This window comes from Heloderma suspectum, chromosome 2, assembly GCF_057233095.1.
Source record: "Heloderma suspectum isolate Gila_16-S chromosome 2, 16-S_ref, whole genome shotgun sequence".
NCBI lineage: Eukaryota > Metazoa > Chordata > Lepidosauria > Squamata > Helodermatidae > Heloderma > Heloderma suspectum.
Window position 1 is genome coordinate 318,068,945 of NC_139459.1, and position 19,094 is coordinate 318,088,038.

General features: G+C 44.0%; 1 long non-coding RNA gene across 1 annotated transcript; it reads right to left on the bottom strand.

The window, feature by feature from the left end:
• Positions 1–236: 236 nt before the first annotated feature.
• LOC146354994 (uncharacterized) lies at positions 237–10,463 on the bottom strand. Its single transcript, XR_014788561.1, has 3 exons — positions 10,326–10,463; positions 8,766–8,895; positions 237–1,274 (listed from the first exon to the last, which is right to left on the bottom strand). It is a non-coding gene; the product is annotated as an uncharacterized LOC146354994 (long non-coding RNA).
• Positions 10,464–19,094: the final 8,631 nt, after the last annotated feature.

The window sequence follows — 19,094 nt, forward strand, 5'->3', positions numbered from 1 at the left end:
TACAAATGTTAAAATGCTAACATTCTTGGGAAAAGTAAAAGGTCTTCACCTGGTGCCAGAAAGAGTACAACGTAGTGTACTTTTAGTGTACCCACAGTGTTGGAAGGGGCCAACAAGCCCCCCTCCAACACTATGCTCCATGAAAGACAGGAAGCCAAGTACCCTAATTTCTCAGACTAAAGTATTGCATATTTTAGGTATTCTGTTAGCAGCAAATAATCCAACTGAGCCATTGTGGTTAACCATAATGTATTTGTTTACAGAAATGTTCTGGAAGGCTCCAGGCAAAATCTCAGATCTGTGCTATCAAACAACAATCACTTATCTGTCTCTCTCCAACTTTTCCTTGGGCGTAACACAGACTGCTCTCCATTAAATTTTTAAATTGGACAACCAGCTCCCACCTGAAAGAAGCCTTTATATATACTTAATCCAAGTGGTGAACACCTGTAGTAACTACCCCTATTCAGGGTTGTTAATTTCCCTCATGTGATTAGAAACATGTGAAGAGGATGAGTGAACTATCTGCCTCCCCCCATCCTGTTCCCCTGTCCCCATCCTCATTGCCCTTGAGTTGGAGGCCAACAGCCTGCAAAAGGGAGCCCGCTATATTCAGGATTTAGAACCCTGGAAAATCAGGGTAGGCTTGCCTACTCTACTCATGAGTAGAGCAGGCAAGCCCACTGCAGACAGTCACCCTCCAATTCATGGAGGGTGAAGGGGATGATGCCAGGGGGTGGAGCTAGCGTGCTTGCCCTGTGCAGCCCACTGGTGTATTTATTTTCCCTTTAAGGATTTTGGAGGGGGAATATTCCTGCACATGCTCAGTGAGGGAGTGAGATAAGGAGCTGTTGCACAAATTATGCTTAAGTTCGTTCCCTCTAGAAGGGGTATGCCAATATCCCCTTAGAGACACACAGAACTCTGAGACTCAGTCCAACACAGTTTTATTTGGCAGGAGACAAACAGCGCGGTTCGGATGGATTCTCGCAGCTAACGCCACAAAAGGAGAACCACACCCTAGAAGATGTTTTTGGTGCAGCTTATATACATTCAGTATAATGACCTCATTAGCTATGTGGGGTGGGCCACATAGTATTCATGAACTTCATTAAGCAGGCGTAGTTGACATGTCTCTACGGCTGACGTGTCCTTGCAAGCTGGGCAGGAAGCGATCTAGCTGGAACTGGTTCTAACCAGCTGCAGGAGTGGCGGCTACTCGAGGGGGAGGGGACGGGCTCCTCTGGCTGTACCTGATATGAAACAGGCCGTTCCTGTTGGTGTCAACAATAGAAAAACTGTTCAAAAACTACTCTGAAGGTAAAAAAACCTTCTATTATTGGTAGAAAATTCACTGTTATCTGTAGGCATCTCTACACCAGCCTAAAATCCGGCATTTAAAATGGGCCTTTCTGCTCTTCTGTCTTAAATGCAGGATCATGATGACCCCTTTTTTTCACATGCTTCCTTTTCCTCCCCCCTTTCCCCCTCCTCCTCCCCTGAGAAGAAGTCTGAGTCTTCCCATTATCCTTCATTGACCTCGCTCCTCTTCTTGCCGCTTTTACTCTTTTCACAGAGGAAACTGAAGTGGAACACAACAGGGTAATTTGATAGCTCATTATCTGCAATCTATTTAAAAATGGAACAAAGGGCATTTAGCGCAAGAGACACCCTGGAGGGACTAAGGATGTACGAAAGCCACTTACCTTGAACAAAATTTGATTCGCGGTGGGGGGGAGGCGCTCTGTCCCTCCCCCCAAAATTCTGGCCGGGGGGGAGGTGCTCTGTCCCTCCCCCCCAAAATTCGGGCCGGGGGGGGAGGCGCTCCATCCCTCCACCCCCGAGTCCTGGCCGGCCGGGCCGCAAATGGCGGCGGCTGTAGCCGCCGCCGTTTGCGTCCCTGCAGTCAGCCGTGATAGGCTACGTAAATGTTTACGTAGCCTATCACGGCTGAATAAAACAAAACAAAACAAAACCGCGCATACGCAAATGGCAGCGCCCATGGGCGCTGCCATTTGCATTCCTTATTTTAGAATAAATTTAGAATAAAATTCTAAATAAATTTAGAATAAAATTCCTTATTTTAGCACGTCTAGTCTACGTAACTTTTATGTAGACTACGGCAAAAATAAGGGGAACGCAAATAGTGTAGATGCTACGCTATTTGCGTTCCCCTTATTTTCGCCGTAGTCTATGTAAATGTTTACATAGACTACACGTGCCAAAATAAGGAACGCAAATGGCGGTGCCCATGGGTGCCGCCATTTGCCTATGCGCGTTTTTTTTTTTTTACTCAGCCATGATAGGCTACGTAAACATTTATGTAGCCTATCACGGTATTTTTTAAAAATCTAGCCGTGATAGGCTACGTAAATCTTTACGTAGCCTATCACGTTTTTTTTGCTGTTGTTTTTTTTTTACTGGAAATGGTGGCGGCGGCAGCTGGCTGGAAGACCGGCTGCTGCAGCTGCCGCCGCTGCCGCACCACTGCTGCACCGCCGTCGGAGCCGCCGCCACCAGGAGGATTCGCCCAAGGTAAGTCCCGTCCCGTCCTGGGGTGGGGGGTGGCAGACCGTTTCGCCACCAATTTCGGGGGGCCGAATGCACTGGCATTCGGCCTCCCTGAGATTCGTGGCCAAATTCTCTGACATCCCTAGGAGGGACATGGTATGAGAGCCTGCAAACTTCTATGAAGGAGCAATCTCAATCACAGCATAAAAGCTCTGTGTGAAGAAAGCCTGTAAAGCTGTGGATATGAAGTTTGGTTGTAGTGGGTTCTCTAAACATTCTATTGTATATTAATCAAATGCTTTTTATTATTATTTAAATAAAAGGTTACCCTTTGAAGATGTTTAGTAAAGATGCTCCTTTGACTTTATGTATCATTAATGCTTTGTGTGAATAAACACAGCTGTTCATACTTAAGATTAGCTGTCTTCTATCTCTGTTGAAAACTAACCTTTAATACAGGCTTCTGCAGTTGTAATGGCATAAATATGTTATTGGAAATCATAATATCTGCTTATTGTCCCTCTCTGTGATAATGACGCCCACTAACCATAAAGCTTCCTTGGAGCTTTTCACCCTTCGTTATGTCTTGAAACCTGTCTCCAATTCCATGTGGCTTGAATCCAGTGCTGTGCCATCAGCTGCCTATATTTTGAGACTGATACAGCAGTTTTGAAAATTATGGAATACAGGAAGAAGTAAAAAGGGAAGTGTGTCACCAAAATAAAACGTCTGCACCTTCCCATCACAGTGGAAGACTGAAGCCGAATTTATACAGAACGTGGGAAACATGTAAAGCCCTTAATTTGTGTAAGCATTCCAGATCCCCCCACCCCCAGGTCACATTTAAATGCACTTACCATGTGTGCTCATCAGTTCGTTTGCACATTAGCATGCCAGCAGCATACAACCAACCAGGCTGTTGACTGTTGCATTACATACAAATGGGACAGCATACATGGTAAGTAGCACATTTAGAGAGCAATCCTATGGCCACTAGACACTGTCTAGGGGGCCATAGGATATGCTTATTTCCGGGAACCAACCTCGGGCCCACGCTCCGAGGTCGCTTCCTGGAAAACCAACCGCCCCCCTCATCCGCACTGCCTCAGAGGCAGCATGGAGAAGCCCCGTCCTTCGTGCTCACAAGAGGAGCATGGAGCGACTGAAAAGGGGTGGGGCTGGGGGGTGTTCCGGGGTGGGGAGAGGGGAGCTGTGCATATGACACATCCAATGTTTTCATACGGCAGCTTCCTATCCTGGTTTCGTCCCCTCCCCGCTGCTAGACAGCCAAAAACGGCTGCCTAGTAAAAAATAGCAAGGCAGGAGAGGCGGGGATGGAATGATCCCCCCGTGCCTCTCCTGCCTTGCTTTGGATAGGCGGTTGCCTCTGAGGTCAGAGGCGGCCGCCTATCTAGTTAGGATTGTGCCCTTAAACATGGCTGAGTGAGTGTGGAATGCTTACATGGCCATTGGCTTTGCCCATAGCCTATGTCCTACATAAATCAGTTTTCAGGCTCCTAGCATAGCAGCAGCTCGTGTGTCTTACTACTTTAGGAGTTGCAAATATTCTATTTTAGATAATAAAGAAAAGTATGGGGTAGTGCTTCTTATGCCCTGTACATTTCATAATGCCCCAAACTGCTCTTGGAAGCTCTCGCAAAGGGTCCCTTGTGTCATTTTTATTCTGTCAAGTGTTCAACAGTTGTTAATGGCTGATGATCCTTCTCTTTTGATGCTGTTTTTTAAGTGGTTGGGGTTTTTTTTGATGATTTTTAATTGCTTTCCATTTTTATTGTATTAAATGTATGTTCAAGGTTGTGAACCACCTTGGGGCACTTTTGAGGGCCAAAAGGTGGTATATAAACATTTTTATAAATAAGTAAATAACAGACTTGTTTGGTGTAAGAGCTGCTGCAGCATGGCTCCTTTCCACAGTTATAAGTGTTACATCACAATCCCCACATCACACAGGAGGAAAGGTACCATATGGATACCTTTGTTTTCCCCTGTAGACCAAATAGCAGTTTCAGGGGCAATTTAGATTGGAGAAAAATGATGTCTACATTGTACTTAGGGATGTATGAGGAATACGTTCCATCAGATTTTTAAAACATATTTCTCCAACCTGCATAACCTGGAAATGGACGCAGACCACATACATTTTGTGTTCAGAAAGCCGTATATTTCTGGATTTGCAGTGCGTTCCATGGAGCAGAAAACACATCCAATGAAATGCACACATTTGAAAAATATACGAAGAAAAATGCATACATTTAAAATGTGCAGAAATACACTTTAGTGAATAGGTGGATGCATTAAAAAATTGATAAATATGCAGGTTTTTTTTAAAAAAATGCAACCCCGCCATGTAGATTTATTTCTATTTATAGACACACACACACACACACACACACACGAAACTGACAGAACAGACTTGGAGATGGAAAATGGAGGATGTCTGTGCAAATAAACCTGGCAGATCCACTGATCACTAGTAGTGGGAAAGATTAAAAATCCCTCTCCCTGTGCCATGGCCCTGATTTTATTCAGACCCCTCTGTGTTTGCTTTACGCTCTACAAATGAACATGGGACACACTTATGACTCTCCAACCTCATATCTAGTTTGGCCCTTAGTAATCTTAGGGAGCAATCCTATGGCTGCTAGTCAGCAGCTAGACAGCCATAGGATACATCAGTTTCTGGGAACCGAGTTGGAGCCCGCGATCCAAAATCAGTTCCCTGAGAACCGACCTTCCTCCCCCCTCCTGTGCTGCCTTGCAGGCAGCTTGGAACAGCCAGGCTTGGAAGGGGAGCATGGAGCGGTGAAAACAGGGCATTCCAGGGGGTGTTCCGGGGAGGGGAAGGTGGAAATTCCAGTTTGACACATCCAATGTGTTGTCCGGCAGCCGATTCCCTGCTCCACTTTCCTGTGGCTAGACAGCTGAAATCGGCTGTCTAGCCACAAATGCAGGGTGGCTGAAGCGTGGATGGGACGATCCCCTCCGTGCTTCTCCTGCCCTGCATTGGATAGGCGGTCACCTCTGAGTTCAGAGGCGGCTGCCTATGCTGGTAGGATTGCTCCCTTAATGTTGAAATGTCAAATGTGTAATTCTGGTTGGTGAAGACAGGAGATGTGTTTAATTGCATTTTGTGCATTTTGTACACAACAATAGTGTACTCACTGTTAACGGCCACCTGTGATTGGTGACATCAGGGGTTCTTCTCATCCTTCATAATAAATGAGAATAACTTCCTACTTTCCCAGTAGTAGGATAGGAAGGAAAGAAACATGTGGTATGCCACTGAGCCATAGTTTCACTATGGTGTGGGTGTGTGAGGGGGGATAACCGAGTCTGATTTCAAAATCTGTTAATATTGTTAAAAGAAGCATTAAAAAGGGCGAATTTGCATCTTACTGTTTTTGGGTGTTTGCAGAAGTGGGAGTTATGCTTCTGAATAGCTGGGGAAAAAATAATGTGAAGGTGCTAATAGATTCATCTCACCTGCAGTCAGTTCTGTGTGCTCTAGAATTCATTTTAGCACATGGATCTGACCGTGGGTAGAATCTATGTTACTACTTTGCACATTATATAACTTTGGCACATTATACCCTTTTTCCTATTTTTAGTAACTCCTGCATCTGTAAAACCTGGAAAAAGTAATCTGTGACTTAGCCCTGAATATCAGAGTTCAGAACGAGATATGATGAATCAGGGCTATCTGCATTAGCCAGACAAGAGTGAGATAATACTTGCTAGAGATAAGAAAGAAAAAGTGTCCTACATGGGATATTACCTACTATAGTGTCATGGCCAGATGGTGATATAGTTGAATTTCACATAGCATTCAGAGAGAAATTAATCCTGTTTTAAGATGAAATTCATAAATATTCTTTAGAGACAGAGAAAATGCTTTCTTCTTTTAATTAACCTACATTTCTTCTTTCTTGGAACAAGGTGCAGAATCAAAAGACCATATCTTCAAACCTTGTGGTAAAGTTTATTCCCTTGCAAAAACTCCAACTATTCATTTCTAAATGAACTATTCATTTCCAACTATTCAATTCTAAAGCCTCTGTTCTGCATTTTTAATTTTATTTAAACAGAATTTGTTCCAAACCCAGACAGAGCATTAACAGATGGCATCCACTAGTTAATGAATATGATAGACTGTTATAAACAGAACATATGAGCAAAAGAGGACCTGACATATAGAAAAATGACTTTAAAAACAGAGCGTACACTGCAATCCTATGTCCACTTACATGGGAATAAGTCCCATTGAACTCATTGGGGCTTTTAAGTAGGCATGTATAAGATTGCATGGTTACAGTATGACTAACTTAAGGTGATCACTTCAGATGAAAACTAAGCAATCTACTGTAAATAGAAGATTCAAAATATTAACAAAACCAGAAACATAAGCTGATCATTAAGTATGAAATACAATATAAAATTAACCCTTTTACATCCTGATTATCATTGTAGTGTAAGCTTTCCATTGAGCCTGGTGTTCATAAAAGAAACTTGCATGAAACACTTTCATGACAGAGGTGTATAAAATTATGTATAGTGTGGTAAAAGGACAGTTTTTCCTCCCTTTCTCATAATAGTTTTATTTATTTATTTAGAGTATTTTTATCCCACTCCTTAACCCAAAAGGCTCCCAGAGCTGTTTATAAATCAGGAATTAGAAATATCTCCCCTCTTGCCCATCTCATCTCCCTCAGCACAGTCTGGTGGAATGTAATGTAGCAGAATTTAGGTTCACCCAATGAAGCTGAATGGTGGAAGATTTGGGACAAACAAAAGGAAGTTAATCTATGCAGTTTGCTACCATAAGACGTGGTGGTGACCATCAGTTTAGATGGGTTTAAAAGGGGATTAGACAAATCCATGGAGGATAAGACTATGAGAGCTAAATAACCCTTGGAACAACCCATGGGTTAAACCTTTGGATAACCTATGCCACCTGGGTTGGCACAACATGATCAGCTATGGCTTCCATATTCAAAATGGCAGCTGGCACACACCATAAAACTCTGTGGCTTAATTAACTTAGTGTTACATGCAAACTGGCCCTCTGTTGAATGTGCATAGAGATGATGATGGAAGACTGAAAGCTGGAAATGCCTTGTTAGGTCCCGTCAAGCCAGTAGATACCCAAATGCTTCAGGCCTGGTACTTTCCTCACTATGACTATAACTATACTGAAGGTGTCCTTGATGGCTTAGGGAGCAATCCTGGGTTGGGGAATGCAATCGTGTTAATTCTGCTCAACCTCTCATTGGCTTTTGATACCACTGACTGTGGTATCCTCCTGGATTGACTCCGTGGGATGGGTATCGGAGGTGTGTTACAGGGGTTTCTGTCCTACGTAAGGGGCAAATCTCAGAGAGTAACATTGGGTGGCTACTCCTCGGCTCCTTGGCAATTGACCTATGGGGTGCCTCTGGGTACCATCTTGTCCCCAATGTTGTTTAACATCTATATGAAGCTGCTGGGAGTGGTCATTATGGGATTTGGAGCTAAATGTAGGGATGGCGCAGAAATCCGCCACGAACTCCAGTGAGGCCAGATTCTAAAGAATCTGGCCTCCCAGTCTGTGGCGGAATGGACTGCTCCCCCTGCCACCCCGTCAAGTCCGGTAGGGACGGACCCTACCTGGCGCTGGCCAGTCCGGGTCCGTCTGCTGCCTTCCGCAGCCATCTGCTGCCGAGCGGCAGACGCAAATGGCGTCCGGCGTAGAGGATGCCATTTGTGTCCCTGCCCTTGGCTGTGATAGGTTATGTAAATATTTACGTAGCCTATCACAGCCAAGGGCACAGATGCAAATGGCGTCCGCTATGCTGGACGCAATTTGCGTGGCAGTGGATGGAAGTCTGTCTGCGGACAGGCTTGGCCGGTGGCTCTGCGGACTTGCCGTGGAGCGGAGCCGGCCAGAAAGGATTCCTACGGGAGGGATGGATCGCCTCCCCCCTCCCCGGAGGACGCCCTGGACTGGACAGGTGAGTGGGGTTCGTACACCCCTAGCTAAATGCCTAGCTAGGGGTGTACGAACACAGCAATATCTCCCTGTGACATCTGAATCAGGAGAGGCTATGCAAGTCCTGGATTGGTGCCTAGACTCAATAATGGGCTGTATGAGGGCCAATAAACTGAAGCTGAATCCTGGCAAGATGGAAGCCCTGTAGGTGAGTGGTTCCCAGGTCTGGGAGATAGGCTCATTGTAAGGATGGACGAAAGTCCCTTACCTGGTCCTGCAGCTTGCTTCGCAGTGGGGGGGAGGCGCTTTTGATTTCCCCTGAAGTTCTTGGCGGGGGGGAGGCGCCCCATCCCTAGCCACCGAAATTCAGGCCGGGGGTGAGCGACCCATCTCCCTGGCTGCAAAATAAAAAAAGTAAATTAAAAAAAAAATGTGATAGGCTACATAACGATCTACGTAGCCTATCATGGGTGACTTTAAAAAAAAAAAAAAAGCACGTACACAAATGGCGGCGCCCATGGGCGCCGCCATTTGCGTTCCTTGTTTGGGCAGGGGTAGTCTACATAAAGATTTACGTAGACTACGGCGAAAATAAGGGCAACGCAAATAGCATTGCCATTATTTTCGCCGTAGTCTACGTAAATCTTTACGTAGACTACCCGGGCCCAAATAAGGAACGCAAATGGCGGCGCTCATGGGTGCCGCCATTTGCGTACGTGCTTTTTTTTTTTTTCAAAGTCACCCGTGATAGGCTACGTAAAGATTTACGTAGCCTATCACGGCTGACTTTGAAAATCTAGCCGTGATAGGATACGTAAATCGTTATGTAGCCTATCATGGTTTTTTTTTTTTTTACTTTACTTTATGGCGGCGGTGGCAGCCGGTCGGAAGACCGGCTGCCGCCCCTGCCCCCACCAAAATGCCGCCGAAATGCCGCTGGGACCCGCCGCCGAGAGGGACATTCGAAGAAGGTAAGTCCCATCCCGGGGGGGTTGGCGGGGGGGTGGCGGAGAATTTCACCACCAATTTCGGGGGGCTGAATGCATTGGCATTCGGCCTCCCGCAGATTCGTGGAGAAATTGTCCGCCATCCCTAGCTCATTGCCTGTTCTGGATGGGGTTGCAGTCCCTCTGAAAGATCATGTTCATAGTCTGGGGGTACTCCTAGATCCATCATTGTCGCTGGTGGCTCAAGTGGCCGCTTTGGCTCAGAATGTCTTTTACCAGCTTTGGCTGGTTTGCCAGCTACGGCCTCTCCTGGACAGGGATAGCTTCGCCATGGTGGCACAGGCATTAGTAACCTCAAGACTGGATTACTGCAATGCGTTCTATGTGGGGCTGCCCTTATGGGTGGTCCGGAAGCTGGAGCTAGTGCAGAATGCAGCAGCTCGCTATTGCCAGGAGCTGTCCCTTTTCAGTAGGGATGGCGGAGAATTTCTCCCCGAAACTTCGGGGGGCCGAGCGCCAACGTATTCGGCCCCCCAAAGAAGTTTCGGGGAGAAATTCTCCGCACCCCCCCCGGGACAGGACTTACCTTTTCCTTTTACCTTTCCCAGCCTGAACTTCAGGGGGAGAGCAGCGAAGCGCCTCCCCCCCACCGCAAAAAGCTGCGAGACCAGGTAAGTGGCTTTCATGCACTCCTACTTTTCAGCATGTAACTCCTTTGCTGAGGGAACTGTATTGGCTGCCTATTTGCTAGGGTTGGCGGAGAATTTCTCCCCGAAACTTCGGGGGGCCGAGCACCAACGTGTTCGGCCCCCCGAACAAGTTTCGGGGAGAAATCCTCCGCACCCCCCCGCCCCCCGCCCCCCCCCCGGGACGGGACTTACTTTTGCTGAATGTCCCTCCCAGCGGCGGGTCCGGCCGGCGGTTTGGCAGGTGTTCGAGCGGGGCGGGAGCGGCAGCCGGTCTTTTGACCAGCTGCCGTCGCCGCCATTGCAATCAAAGAAAAAAAAAAAAAGTCCCCTGATAGGCTACGTGACGATTCACGTAGCCTATCACGGCTAGATCCGCAAAGTCAGCCGTGATAGGCTACGTCAATCGTCACGTAGCCTATCACGGGTGACTTAAAAAAAAAAAAAAAAGTGTGTACGGATAATGGCGGCCCCCATAGGGAGCCGCCATTCCCGTTCCTTATTTGGTCGCTGTAGTCTACGTAAATGTTTACGTAGACTACGGCGAAAATAAGGGCAACTCACACCTGGGTTAGCATGTTGTGTGTACAGCCCCGTTGTCTTTATATAATTTAAATTACTAGGGTAATTCTTTTTGATAATTTGTGCAAGAAGAGAGCTACACTTAACTGCCCCCTCCCAATAAGACTGAATGTGATGTTTTGGTGACTGTCCTAATGTTGTTATAATTTTAATAAACTATGGCTAAAAATGTGGAAAGATTAGTGTTTCTGATTTGAAGAATACAAAAGCATGAGGGGGGAAAAGGGTGAGGAGGAAGCCCAATACCGAATGTACATATTTAAATTTGTCTGGAGGGTTGGTGTGTGTGTGTGTGTGTGTGTGTGTGTGTGTATATATATATATATATATATATATATATAATTGCTCTGCTGTTCTGTGTAAAAAGCTGTGAATCACCATGGTAACCAATTATTAGTTCCTCATACCATCTTCATATTCAATGAAAACCAGGCCCATCCTATTCTCCATTTTAATTATTATATGACAAAGTCTACATAATTATTTTCAAATTTTTATTTAACAAGATTTGGAATTATGGCATATAAAGATCCAATTACTTCCCTAATACATTATTGTTGCTTCTGGTATCTGGAAGAAAGCTAAAACATGTCAGGAAGGAAAAAGGAAGTCTCAGGCCAATTACATTAGCCATTTTTAAAAATAACTTGCAATAGCCCAAGGTGCTACAGACATTTGACAAACAGCCTCATTGATTTCTCCCCCAGTGCCTATTTCCTAAGAAACTTTTTAAAACCTAAGATATTATTACTGTGGTACAGCAAATGCCTGCCCTTCCAGATTTTAGTTATCTCCCCACCCCCAATATTTCAGTTGAGAGTTCCAAAATATGCCTCCAAAATAAAAAATTCGAATCATTTGGTCCTATAAGGGGGCAATCCTATGCCTGCTAGACAGTGGCTAGATGGCCATAGGATATATTGTTTTCCAGGAGCTGACCTCCCCTCACTTCTGCGTTGCCTCCAAGGCAGCGCAGAACAACCCCATCCTCCGCACTCGCAAGAGAAGTGCGGAGTGGCCAGAAAGGGGTGTGGCTGGGAGCGACCGGGGCGGGGAGAGCCTAACTGCAGCCTCCTTCCCCACTCCGTCCTCCTGTGGCTAGACAGCCACAATTGGCTGTCTAGCTGAAAAGCAGGGCAGGAGAAGTGCGGAGGGAACAATCCCCTCTGTGCTTCTCCTGTTCGCTTTGGATAGGCGGTTGCCTCTGAGTTCAGAGGCGGATGCCTATCTAGATAGGATTGCTTCCTTAGTCTTCTTGAGGCCTGGCAGCCTGTGACCAGAACAGAGAAACCCTTACATTCCCCCCGTCCTGATCTTTTGACAAAAATATTGGCCAAGCAGTGAAGGAGCTGAAGTCATATTCTTCAAGAGCCAAACAAAAAGACAAATAGCAACTGCAGGGGTGGAGATGAACCCAATTGGCACCATAGCAATGAGAGATGGTGGGTTAACCTTTTCTCCTGGGCTATTTTCCTGATTAAAATTGCTGCTCAGAGCTGCTATTTTCCCAATAGGACAACCCAGACATGAGGTACCAGTATGTTTTGTCCCACAGGGCAAATTGCAGCTCTGGAGAGGGGGATAATTTTGATTGAGAAAAGGGCAGAAAGGGTTAACACACTCACTCCCTAAGAAGCATGGTCCCAGTCAGATTTGGGCCTCTTTGTGGCATTTATTAAACCTTTTAAAAATAGTGGGAGATCCAGTCTTTGATTTCTCAGTGTCTTGTCTAGTTCTGCCCTAACAGAGCAATCCTCTCAATATTTACACAGAAGCAAGTCCCACTGCGTTAAATGGGGCTTATTCTTAGATAAATCAAAAATGTGCCTAGGATTGTAACCTTGATCTATTTTTCTAGTCTTAGAAAATTTCAAACACGGTTTTATCAAAGTTTTGCAACAAGTTTGTCTACCAGTCTGTTATTTATTCATGTTATTTGCAGTACGTATGTATGTATGTATTTATTGGAAACATTTTATACTGCGCTTCAATCCAGGGCAGTTTACAAAAGGAACAAAACAATCAAAATGTAAATATAAATAACATAATAAACTACAAGCTACAAAGTCATAAAAATAGCATAAAACAGTCATCAAGATTTGTTTTAACTAAAAAGGTCATGAAATAATAAAAAAAGGATCTTTGCCTGGTGCCAAAAGGACAATAATCTAGCCACCAGGTGAACTTCACAGGGGGATTATTCTTCAATGGGAGGAACCACCAATAAGGCCCTTTCTCTGGTAGGTACCTTCTTCACCTCAGATAGCAGGGGCATCACAGAAGGCCCTCAGGTACATATCCATGTTGGGCGGGGGAGGATGACTTTTGGTCCAGGGGCCAGATTGCCCCCGAGGCCAAGCCTGTTGACACCAAGGGAGCAGAGCCCCATCTGAAAGCCCCACCCCTTCCTGGAATATCATCCAGCCCCGCCCCACTTTTTGTCCCCTCTGTACAGAGAGAGGCATGGAGAAAGTGACTCAGCCAGCACTACCAGGAATTGGCTTCTGCACATCCTAGCCAAGTCATGCAAGGAATCTCTTTATTATCTCCGATCAGAGTTTAGAAATTACATTGGGATTCTTCTCCTTTGCCTCCTCCCCAAGCCTCCAGGCCAGGGGCAGGACTTAAGGAGGACAGGGGCTGGTGGAGAGCTGGTGGAAGCCAGCTGGATAGGTCATCTCCATGGGGCAGATTAGACTCATGGGCAGGAGGTTGCCCTCCATGATCTATGCTTTGTATCTAGAAATTTCAGTTGGTGGCCAAATTGTTGACTGGAGCTGGGCAGCATGTTACTTTCTGATTTGTTTCTGAACAAAATGCAAAGTACTGATGGTGGCTTTGAAACCTTCTGCCTAAGGAGGACCACCTAACTCGCCTACATTATAAAGACCTTTCATTTTAGACAGGGCTTTAGTCTGTAGGAAGTTGTTTCTAATCACTCCTGGTGTGTTTGATTGTCCCACAAGACAATCATAAGATGTAGTGATGGCCACTAACTTGGATGGCTTTAAAAGGGGGTTAGACAAATTCCTGGAGGAAAAGGCTATCAATGGCTACTACGCTTGAGGGCTATGTGCTACCTCCAGTACCTACGGCAGTATGCCTTTGTACACCAGTTGCTGGGGATCATGGGTGGGAGGATGCTGCTGTGCTCATGCCCTGCTTGTGGTTAGCCACTGTATGAACAGAATGCTGGGCTAGATGGACCCTTGGTCTGATCCAGCAGGGCTCTGCTTATGTTCTTATGTTGCCTTGTGGCATATATATTTTGGCTCCAAAGCTGTTCTGCAGGAAATAGTTTTAAAACATCTTTTGGTATGTTTGGCCAACTCTCTGTGATATTTCTAGTTTTTAGCTGTTTATTTACTTAGATTTGATTTGCTGTGTTTTCTCTGTTGATATTATTGTTATTTTTAATTGTTGTTAGCCATCTTGGACATTTTATGGAAAGGCAGAGTAGAAATTCTTTAAATAAATAAATATTGAACATGCTGCAAATGAAAATGATTTCCCATTTAGAGAGCTTTGGCTATTGAGCGATATAGAAATGAAATGAATAAATAAATAAATACATAAAATTTATGAAAACTTTTGCTGATGCAGTGGAGTTAAATCTTCTCAAGCTGCTGTAAAACAGTAGTGAGAGAGGGCGTCTGTGTTTCCCACGGGACACTGTAGATGCTTCTCATTAGTCAAAGCAGCTTTGTTGTCATTGGACACAATGAGAGATAAAAGAAATCAACAGTATGATGCTAGACAATGTAAGGTCACTGTGCATAAGGAAATGCCATCCTAAATTGGCATGGTGCTTGAGGACCTTATATGAAAGCATATTGACAGTGAAGTTGTTTTAATCAGGTAAATTATCACTTTGCACAAAAAAAAGACAGATTTCCTTAATATCACCACAGCTCTGGGGAAGCTGGAGAAGAGATTATCAATAAAAGCAATTACATGTTCAATGGGAGCGGCAAGCTATGCTATAGCACGTTTCTCTATCTTTTTGGAAATTTCAAATGGGTTGTCCTTGTATGAAAAAGCCTATCTTAAAAGTCACACAGCATGCCAATAGTAGTGATGAGCATTAGGTTAGATTTTATACCCTTTCTATAGGTCCTGAACTGAAATCCTTACCGATGTCCCTAAACCTATGCTGCAGTGTCCCATTTCTGGAGTGAGCACAATAGGGCATAGAATAATGATATACTTTCATTGGGCAAATGCCCTCAGAGCAGTTTACAGTAATAAAACACCCAAATAACAGTAAAATAACAACCAACACAATAATACAGCCAATAAAAAATTAGAAAAATTAAGATATTAAGGACGCAATCCTATGGCTGCTAGACAGTGGCTAGACGGCCATAGGATTGTTCAGTTTCTGGGAACTGCCTCCTTCGAAAAACCGCCTCCTCGCCCCCTGTCCTGCCACCTCATAGGCAGTACGGATTGTCCCAGGGCTCTGCTCTCAGAAGAGCAGCACAGAGCAGGGCAAATGTGAGCGTTCCCGGGGGCGGGGACAGGTGGGGAGCATGGAAGCGTTGGTACAAGGCTTCCTATGCATCGTCCAGCCTCTCCCCGCTGCTGAAGTCCCACGGCCAGACAGCCGAAATTGGCTGTCTAACCACAAATGCAGGGTGGTCGGAGCACGGAGGAGAAGATCCCCTCCGTTCTCCGCTTGCCCTGCATTAGATAGGCAGCTGCCTCCGAGTTTGGAGGCGGCTGCCTATCCCCATAGGATTGCTTCCTAAAAACATTTAAAATAATAGAGTATTATTAGTAACGCTGATAACAAAGACAGTAAATTAAAGAATAAATGCCTTCCAGAAGAAGACTGTCTTAAACTGGTGTCTAAATGTACACAATAAAGACAAACACATCTCTCTGGAAAGGGCATTCCACAGATGGGGGGGGGCATCTTCAGAGAAGGCTCTTCTCCTGGTAGCTGCCTGTTGCAACATTGTGGGTGGCAGAGAAAAGCCTCTTCTTTTCACCCAGAAAAAAGACTCTGAACATGATCTTAACAGTATAAAGGAACAACTTATCACTTTGTCACAATGCTAGGACAAAAAGATGTCAGACGTCTGTATCACTTTGCTGGAGTTTCTCTCCAGATCTTTGGATGTCACCACTGTGCTGCATGAGGGCATTTAACTGCACTGACAGGGTTGGAAAGGAAACATAGTCTTGTTATATTATGGGCCATTTCAGAATAGGGTAAGACCATTTATTTCAACTCCAGTCAGCCAGCATTGGGAGTGGGGGAGACAGGACCATTTTTATATACTGTATTTCTTTGTGCCAGGGATAAACAACTATTAGGTGATCCTGATAAGATATTTCATATGTAGGTTTCGATCTTTTTATTACCTACTCCATTTCTTTGGTATAGGTCTGGCTAGAAATGGGATGAAACCAAATGACCAAATGACGTACTAGTCTCGGGCAGGCACTCCCAATTTCATGTTTACTGGTCCATTTTCACCATCATATTCTTGGACATTGTAGTGAGCAAAGCTTTTTAAAGAGTCTTTAATAAATTAATTGTATCATTGGCCATTTAGGTGAGTATAATTTGAAGCTATCATTGTGACACAAAATAAAAATCCCAGATACATTATCTCTAGAGTGAACATTAATTGCACAAATAAAACCTGCAGCTCCCACTCAGTTTCACCAGCCTGCCCAGTTATTGAGATTCAAGGGGAGATGCTGCTCTTGTTTGTGCCATTAAATCTGATTTAATATTGATGTAGCACATTTCATATTTATATAGCATAATAATGTGCTAGATTCTGTAAAAAATGTAAAAGCTTGATTACTATTGCGATGCCAAATACTTAAACTAGGCTTATCCCAATATGATGCTTTTTAAAGAGTTTACCAGTGCCCCTGGGTCCCAGTTCAGTTCTAGCTGTGTACAGCAAATGGCATGTAACAGCCAAAGGCCCTGAATTAAGAAATACATCCTGATCTTTTCATAATATACATCTGGGCATTGGGAGCAAGTTTCTAGCCAGTGCATCAAGACTATAATGTGAAAGCATATTCAAAATTATATCTTCATCCTCATCCAGTGTGAACATGCGACCCTGCTTCCATATTCAAATCCTTCTGGCTCTACTAGGGATTTGACTTTATATTCCATCTCCCCACCCCCCACTGCCCAGCCCCATGAGAGAAGGTCAAGGGAAAAAGAGAAGGTGGAGGAAAAACAGGTTCTTTCATACAATAGAGAGTCATCACATTACAAGATGCCTCTGTCTGCCTGTACAGGTCACATGCTCAGTTGAGCTCTATAGATGCATTCTGCTGGATTTATACTGTTGATGGAGCAGTGATCAGGATAATAAAATATAGTGGGTCCGAAGATCTTAATTGGTAGGTAGACTCATATGGAGGAAAGCAGACCTTTAGGTACTGTAGACACACGTTGTTTAGGAATTTCTCCTTCCGGCTCTGCTTCATTTATCCTTTGTACAGAAACTTCTACTACTGCCCATTCATCACCCCTGTCTTCATAGCAGCCTTACCTTATTAGTTAATAAGTAAACTTATTAGTTTCAACTAAGAAAACTCTGACTATTCGAATATGGGAAAAAGCAGGCCTGTGAGAAGGAAGAAGAGAGGGCAGTGCCAGCTCTGACTGACTAGGTTCACATAACACAATAACCCACACTCAAGGGGTGAGTATGGGCTGAGTGTGGGTTGTTGTTGAACTGTGGGTTCTTGCTGAAACATGGATTATCATGTTGTCTGAACCCAGTCGCTCTAACAAACATGGTTTGTTAACCACAAACAACCCATGAAGAGAACCCGTGGTTTGTTGTTGGGTTGTGAACTGTGGGTTGTTTATGGTTAACAAACCATGGTTTGTTACTGCGGCTGGGTTCAGACAATACATTAACCCATGTTTCAACAACCACCCATGGTTCAATGACAAACCACACTCAACCCATACTGAACCCTTGAGGGTAGATTATCATGATGTGTGAACTCAGTTAATGGCTCTCTCCTTATGAGGCAAGTGGTAATGTCTATAGGCAAATGGAGGCTTCTATTTATGTCATGGATCATTAAAAGGCTAATGACCAAACTGGGGTCTACCTACTTTGAGCAAAATAAAGGTGATTCATAAGTTTTATAGCTTTTAACTTTTCCTTTCTTTGTATTAAGATAAAATCTCAAAATAACTTCACTGTTTTAATCAAACTTGAGATGAAGTTGCAAAGCAAGGAACCAAAGAGGAAAGGAAAGAAAAGAATTGTTTATTTCCACCCAAGGGAAAGTATGAGTCAAACAATCAAAAGAACTACCATTGTGAGAGAAAGTAATGAAAACAAAGAATGTATGCTTTCCAAGCACATGATGACAGTACGTGATTTCTTCAAGACCTAGTTAAGGCGATTCCCTGTTGAGACTCACTATGAATTTCCTAGCTTTCATTCTCTCTCATAATTTTAACACTTTTTAAAACAGGGTGTTTTGGGAATAATAGGTTAAAAAAAAGAGATGCAGAAAATTAAATTTAATGACTTGGCCTTCAATGGCATCCAAAGTGTGAATCCCATTTACTGTATAAACAGCACACTGACTTTCCCAGGGGTTTGACTTGATCATTGAGAGGTATTAATTTTAAAGTTTCCCAAGCTGTGTCATGGTGTGCTTCCCTAAGATGAAAAGTGTTCAAGCATACACAGCAGTAACCATAGTCCATATTGGCTTACCAATTTTCTTTTTAAACCTAAATATTTATTTCTACCATACATTTTCTTGTTTTCACATACAGCATGTTTCATTAGTTTTGTGTATTGGACTTGTATCCTTCCAGTACAGAACATACTGATTGTCTTCTTCTGTCTATTGAAAACTGCTCTTTAATTGGTGGAGACTGGTGAATGGGTGTATAGTTGCATAATCACACCTAGATTATCTCCAGGAATACCAATAATAATGTTTGACCCTATCAACCAACTTAGACCATGTTTCATGGACTTCAAGCTTCTGAAGGAAGTTGGACACTCAATACTGTTTCTTAACGCTATTTTTATTAAAGGTTTTACAGAATTAATGATTCAAGGCTGTGAACCGTGACATGATAATGCTGAAAGTGTGCATGCCCACTGTTGTAAGATCAAGAACTCAAACGCAGAAAATTAATCAATGGACCATGTTTCTCTACAGGAGAAACCATTTGGGGTAAAGATGATTTTGTCACAATGTGTTGTGCATCTGTATGTAGTTTCAAATGTCTATTTGTCAGGTCATTTTTCATTAGCGCAACCATTTTCTGTTTGTTTTAGGATCGGGCAGGTGTATGCACAGATTGGCTGAATTCTGATGTAGCAAAAAAAGAAAAAGAAAAGAAAAAAAAGATGGCTT